General features: G+C 29.0%; 1 long non-coding RNA gene across 1 annotated transcript; it reads right to left on the bottom strand.

Annotated features, from left to right (window-relative positions):
* Window positions 1-703: 703 nt before the first annotated feature.
* Window positions 704-6,857, bottom strand: LOC146997530 (uncharacterized). The gene is made up of 3 exons (XR_015040486.1): window positions 6,495-6,857; window positions 3,861-3,950; window positions 704-861 (listed from the first exon to the last, which is right to left on the bottom strand). It is a non-coding gene; the product is annotated as an uncharacterized LOC146997530 (long non-coding RNA).
* Window positions 6,858-7,277: the final 420 nt, after the last annotated feature.

A 7,277-nucleotide genomic window follows, 5' to 3' on the forward strand; every position in this document is an offset into this window, starting at 1 on the left:
AATTCCATTAAGTATATTCAGTTTACTCTTTCTGCTCAATATATGCAATGTAAAATTTTCCATAAATTTATTAATTCATTTTATTTTGAGGTGAGCTTTTATTTAACTCTCAATGTCAACCAGAATGTTTAGTTCATTTTTTATTCGGTCTCATAAGAGAAATCAAAATACGTGGATTTATGTACGTGTATTTATGAATCAAAATACATGAGAAATCACAGTGAGAAAAGCACTGCTACCTTAAACTGTGATTATATATAACAAATGCAGTGAATTATAGTTAAAAAATAGTGAAAATATTTATATTTCTGAACTATTTCATATATAACATTTTCAGTTTCGCATATGTGGCAATTTAAGAACTTTTTTACGTATACCAATTTTTTGAAATATCTGCAAATTTTTGTATCTTCAAGGAAAGCTTATTCTTTCACCTTTAGTATATAAGTAATGGTAATTTACCAGATAAAATTACTTAATGGGGAATACAGAAAAATATCTAACCACTTACCTTTGTGACTTCATCTGCAAAGAGACTAAAAACGTAGTTCAGCTAAATCTGCTATAATAAATATGTATAATAATGCTAAATTATGCAATATCTATTAATATGACAAATTTTTGTAAACCTATTTATTTGGATGAAAAATAAACACATTCAGAAATTTATGGCACTATATTATGATTAACAGAGGAAAAACACTTTTCAAAATTCAAAATAGTTTTTATTAATCCAATTTATCACATTTTATTTGAATTCATGAAAAATCCATGTATTCTTATGTATATCCATGTATATATCCATGTATTCTTATAAGAACTCTTGATAAATTGGATCTCTGTCATTGCCTTTCACAGCACCTAAAATAAAAAAAACACTCACAATTACTATATGTGAATATAATTCATAATTAAATTTAAACAAATGACTATTAGAATGCAAATTAAAGGAAGCATTTAAAATATTTTAACATTTAGTACCTATAAACAGAGTAGCAATTATTTGATTTTTCGATTATAGTAAAATAAACATGGGGAATGCCTTTTAAAATTTTTTATGTCAGAAAATAAATTCAAACCACCAACTGAACATAGCAGTTTTATCAATCAGCCACTGGTAGGTAACCTGGATACTGAATCAACATATAAAGTTGCCAAGATAAAGAGAGAAACAAAATTATGATAATCACATCTTACCTATTCATAAAACTATTTTAAATTTAATGTGTAGGCAAGTCCAAAAAGAGTGAGAATGAATTTATTTTGCAACACAAAGTAAAGTCTTGCAGGAGCAAAAAAAACTTGTCTCATGAGATTGGCAAGTAAAAAATAATTAACTGTATCTGGTAACATTTATCTGACAACACATAAGTAATTGTTAGCTATGTGCAGAAAATAAAATCTGATCAGAAGCGTAACTAGAGGGGTCATCTGTCCCCGGGTGCAGAATCCAAGGGGCGCCAAACTGATGTTAGAACATTTTAGAATTAAATGTTTTCCATCCTTGGCAAGCAGTAGGGGCGCGAAATCTTCAGTTGTCCCTGAGCGCTGAAAACCCTAGCTATGACTCTGAATCTGATCATGTTAATGCAATTTTAAACTTTTGAATTTAACTGCAGAAATTTACCAAAGAAGTACTTGTAACAGTAGTAAATAAAGATGTGGCTAATCTTTACTGTATGGTACACCTTGGTTTCTGTCTGAAAAAAAATCGCAAAGTGGTATTGGTTGTTTGTGAAATGTGGAAGCCCATTGCGTCAAATAAGTTTTTCGGTAACCCTAATGTTGATAACGTTGGCAAAAGTAGCCTTTGGGGGAAAAAAAAACTTTTTTTTTGTCAATAAAAAGGAGTTATTTCTGCAAATATTGCCAACGTGCTGTGATAAATTTAGTTTTGGGCTACTTTTTTTTAATAGTAAACCTTTTGTACGGTCCCAGGTTTTTGGTTCTTACCATTCTTTTCAATTGCTGTGTTTGGTTGCACGGAAGTGGCATGGTCTTGTATTTTGAACATGCTATTTATTATTTTGGTGTGGGTACCATCGCTTGAGTATGTCTGAGGTGACTAAGAGACGAAAAATTTAATTGAATTGCTTACCTGGAGGATGGTGGTGGGAAGCCTAAACATATGCATGTGAAAAAAAAGGTATGTTAAAAAAATAACGTTTCATTTATTTTTTTGTCTCTGTGTGTTAATTTTTGTTAGAAGATTTGTTGTTTAATGTTTTTATGTTAGGAAATATGTATTTTTGGTAATTATTCCTCTCTGTTTGTGTATTTTTGGTTGTCTGTGTGTTAAGACAGTGGCGAATTTTTTCTGGTAACTATGATATTTTTAACTTTCTGATTTTCTTAAAGTGAAAATAGATCAATGTGTTACATGGACAAATTTAAGGCAGTGCACAATGCCCAGTTTGTGCAGTTCTCTGTTTTAATAGGTCGATGTGTACATGGACACAGAGTTTGTGTATGTCTTTGACTTCTTATTTTGGTTTTGTGTAGCGGCCACCTTGAAATTGGAGTCGATCCTCTCAGGTGACGATCTTGATATATATATATATATATATATATATATATATATATATATATAAAACGATTCGCCAAGGGTTACAGTAGAGTAAATTTTTACCAAAGATGTTCTACCATAATCACCATTTCAGTGGTTTAAACACTAGTGGAGCAGTATGCAGAGATGAAGATTTGAGTTTTGAGTACTAAAGCCATTACAGTGAACAAAATTATAATAAACATAGCCACAATAATTGCCTATAAATATTGATGTATAACACTGCATTAACTAATATATTTCTTATGCTAGTATATATAGAATCCTTAATCGAAGGGAAAATCAGAAGACTGTGCATGCATTTTCCTTTAACTGAAAATGGATTTGACCATACAAATCTCAGTCTTACGGGACATGCCACACTATGCAAATAGACAGTAAAAAGTGCTTGTGTTGTTTTTATTTGTTAGAGATATGAAATAAATATACTAGATTTTAATTTTTTCTTTTCTTGTTTAACATTTGGATTACCTATCAAAAAGTAAGGAATTTTGATATTATTACAATATCGGAGTTAAAATAACAATTATTGGACATGTTAAAGTAATGAAAATTTTAAATTAGGTTAAAAAGTAACCCTTATGTGGCATATTTTTGAATTAAACTCTATCGACATTAAAAACAACAAAACGTCCCTCTTTATTAAGGACTTTAATTAACTAATTTTAAATACGGAGCTATGAATGAATTTTTTCCCTTGCATGTTATAATACCTGAAACAAAATTACTCTGATACAGTCAAAATTCCTAAATGCAAGTACATATAAAATTTACTTTAGCAATTTAAAGAGATGAGACACACTGAACACATGAATAAATTTCTATCAAAGGATAATTTATTAAATTTGGCCTGTTCCATAGTAAACTTTAACCGTTAGATTACATTATTACACCATGTTATCTGTTTGAAAAGCAAGTCATTCCAGATCTTAGATGTAAAAGAAATGCAAAAATAATATACAGATTATTGAAAAATGATGTATACTAATGTTTATAGATATGATTAAATGTAACAGAAAATTTACTGTCACAACCACATTTTTAAGTGAAATGTATTATTTTAACATTTTACAATATTTAAGGTATGGCATTAAATGCAACATTATGTGCCTGGATATAAGTTAGTAAATTAAAAAAATAATAATAATAATAATAATCAAAGAATGAATGTCATGAAAAATTTCAAAAACAAGCAGAATTTAATTTAGAAGACCTTTAGACAGTTATGATAAATAAATTTGAGAATTCTTCACCCAAAATTAAATTATAATTAACTAAAACCAGTTTGACTGACCTTCTACAAAATCCTTCAGCTGCAATTTTTTCTCGCTTGAAAACCAAATTCTTCTCCACATGGTAATAACATCTTAACCAGTTGAAATTCCTGCAGAAAGTTTGATAACACAGTAATAAAATTAATAGAATAGAAAAATTAACACAAAAGTATAGAACATCATTTAAAATTAACATTATTACAAATTTTGGTGCTTTCTGACTATCTGCAAAGCTGTGAAAATTAGCAAAATGGTTAGTTTATGGTTCATATCTACTGCTCTGTTCACAAGTAGTAATTCAAATAAACACTTTATAAGAAACAAGAAATTTTAGGATGCACACACACACAAAAATATATACATTGGGTCAATATTCACATATTTTTCCTCCAATGGAATACTATTCAGAAATAAAGATTAAATATAAAGCGTGTAAATACATGTGTGTGGTATGCATATTCATAGTTTGCTATTATCGTGTGCATACATACTCTTGCTGTTTTAGCATAAGTTGAAGCTGTGAGGGCAGATGATAAGAAAGTATCAGAATTTTTCATGTATAAGAAAAGATTGCCCTGACAATAGTATCTCAATTGTTTAGCACTGACATTTACATAGCACATTAGAAATATATAGTAATATATGTATAATAAAAAGATAATTGCATATTATTAATTCATTTTTTTAAATGCCAAAGTTTAACAATTCTTTCACATATAATTAAACAGAATTCTTTTACATGAACATCTAAAATCCATTCTTAACTAAAGAATAAATAATAAAACCATGTAAATTTCTTATTTAAGCCCATCATTTCCGAAATGTCTACTTCTGAAAGTTCCCAGCATTTCTCAATATATTATTAAATTACTAAACTAAGCATCAATGATCGTCATGTTCGCTAATGTGGCAATATCTTTCACACTTCTTTGTTACCACAAGTAACAAGTAGGCTTCAATAAATCTTTAACTGTTACATGCTACTTTTGTCTAAAATTTGTACAAATAATAAAATTAAATGAGCTCTTTATAATATGCTCAAAGAAATAATTTTGTATAAAAATGTGTATGTTATATATTGGCCTGATTAATGATTCAGGAAATAATTCGGGTTTTCAAAGTGCTTCCAATAATTCAAATTTCAGCTTGTGTCAAAATAAAATCTATAACACAAAGATAAGCAAATTTCCTTATGAACAATGCATTTTAACATTATTCAATCACTGGCAATCACACAGTACTGATTGCTTCAATAAACATTACTGTAACTGTGTTATTTAACAGACTGTAAAGTTTTAATTATTATCTTAATTAAAACATTACAGTCTTTTCCTCCTTCTAACACCAAAAGAAAACCCAGATAAGAAATATAAAAATATCAGTAAAAATAAATTATATTATTGAATGACACTTTACATTAATTACACTTATGCATATATTATTTTATTATAAATTATTTCAAAATCAAAGAAGAGAAGGGGGAGAAACTTTAATATTGACATTTCTAAAATGATATAAACATTAATCATTTAGTACAGTTTGTTATTTCAGGCAAAAAGAATTCACTTTTCTGGATAGCATTTATATTTCCATAACATTAAGAGAAATGCATATAATTTAAACACCAGTTTATTTTATTTATCAGACAGATTATGTCAACTCGAAAAAACCTATCAGTAAAATTCGGTAGTAATAATTCTGAATGTTAGGCAACTTGCAAGATTCAACAAAAATTATCAATACTTTTATTATAATGACAATACTACAGTAACATGAACATAAAATTAAACTGCATATAACTATAAAATAAGCCAGCATATAATAATGGTGCATTGGTTTCTAAAACAATGGGCTCAATGAAAAAATACATGTATTATGGTAGCTATTCATATTCTTCAGCTTTCCTAATATTCTCATGTTCACTTTACATAACTAAAGTATCTAAAATACAATAAAAATGCAAACAATATTTATGAGAAAATGTTAAAAGCAATCATAAGCATTTGATTGAATGACCATATTTTGTCTTCCTGCAAGTCGAATCTTAAAATGATATGCAGTTTGAAAAATGCTTAATCCTTTTATAAAATATTCAAAAAAGATTAAAAAAAGGTACTGTTCTGTTATCAGGCCGGGTTCAGAAATGTATTTATGTATGCTTGTATATTTGTATGTGTGTGTGTCTACATATACACATCTATGCACATACTTACGAACACAGGTTCATACATTTCCGATTCTGGTTTCGATAACAGAACAGTACCCCCAAAAAAACTTGAATTACAAACTAGATTAAGATAATGTTTCAACCATACATATTTTGGACAAAACAATGCAAACTCTTATTTTTATACAATTGTTCAAACTATTTAACATAAATTTATTGCTGCAGTAAAATAATAAGCAATCTGATCACACATATTATTTTGAAACTGAATGCATAAACTAGACTAAAAAAAATTCAGTCATAAACATTTGGATAGCAGGGCAAATTAGATATTTGAAAAGACAGCCAGCCATTGAGATACACGTAATTCACGAAAGAATGGTAACAATTCATAAAGCTGTGAAACATTTAACTGTCAAAATGACATAAATAACATAAATTCGAAAAGCAAAAAAAGTAAACATACAAGTATTGCAACTGAACTTACCTTTCATGCAACAAAAAATATCCATACAAGTTAACCACATGGCGCAGCCATTTTGGATTTCGTTTCAAATCAGACAGATGTTTACGGATTTGCGGAAGAATACGAGGAACTAATAGTTTGCCGGATACAATGTGCAATGACGCGAAAGAATATAGTTCTGTAGAACTTCCTACATTATTCCGTAATAAACAGTACTATTTTCTAATTTTTTCTTTATATAATTAATTAATTAATAGGGAAATAGTTAAATAATGCCGAATTCATTTTTAATGAAATGTAAAATTTTGCATGTATGGGATGACCACCTTCCGTCCAATATTTCTGAGAATATACACAAATTTTGGAATCTGAGAGTATCAGTAAATAAATATATAGAATATCGCCTCTCAAACGACCACTTCTGAAAGTGACCGATAGTTCTGAGATTATAAATAAATATTGATATTAAGCATTACTTCTATAAGACGACCATCTCTATATAAGACCAAAGTTTCTAGAATCTTGGATAGTCATCAGAGATGTATCTTTACTGCGAAATCATCGCACGACTGTAATTCAATATCAATAAGAGATCGCGCGATTGAAAAACATTTTCTGTCCTGTAATTAGAGGAAAAATTTTTCCTTATGAGGTATTTCTCCCGCTTTCCTAGCGTGCCTTCGTGGTGTAATAGTTCTGCCCTGGGCCGGTATTTCAGAGGTCCGTGGTTCGATTCACGGCGAAGGCGGTTGCTAATTTTTCATCTCTACGGCTTCCCAAAAAAATCCTAATGTCTCTACAGTG

This window comes from Stegodyphus dumicola, chromosome 4 (genome assembly GCF_044657685.1).
Source record: "Stegodyphus dumicola isolate Sdum_Otavi_A_Nest chromosome 4, ASM4465768v1".
NCBI lineage: Eukaryota > Metazoa > Arthropoda > Arachnida > Araneae > Eresidae > Stegodyphus > Stegodyphus dumicola.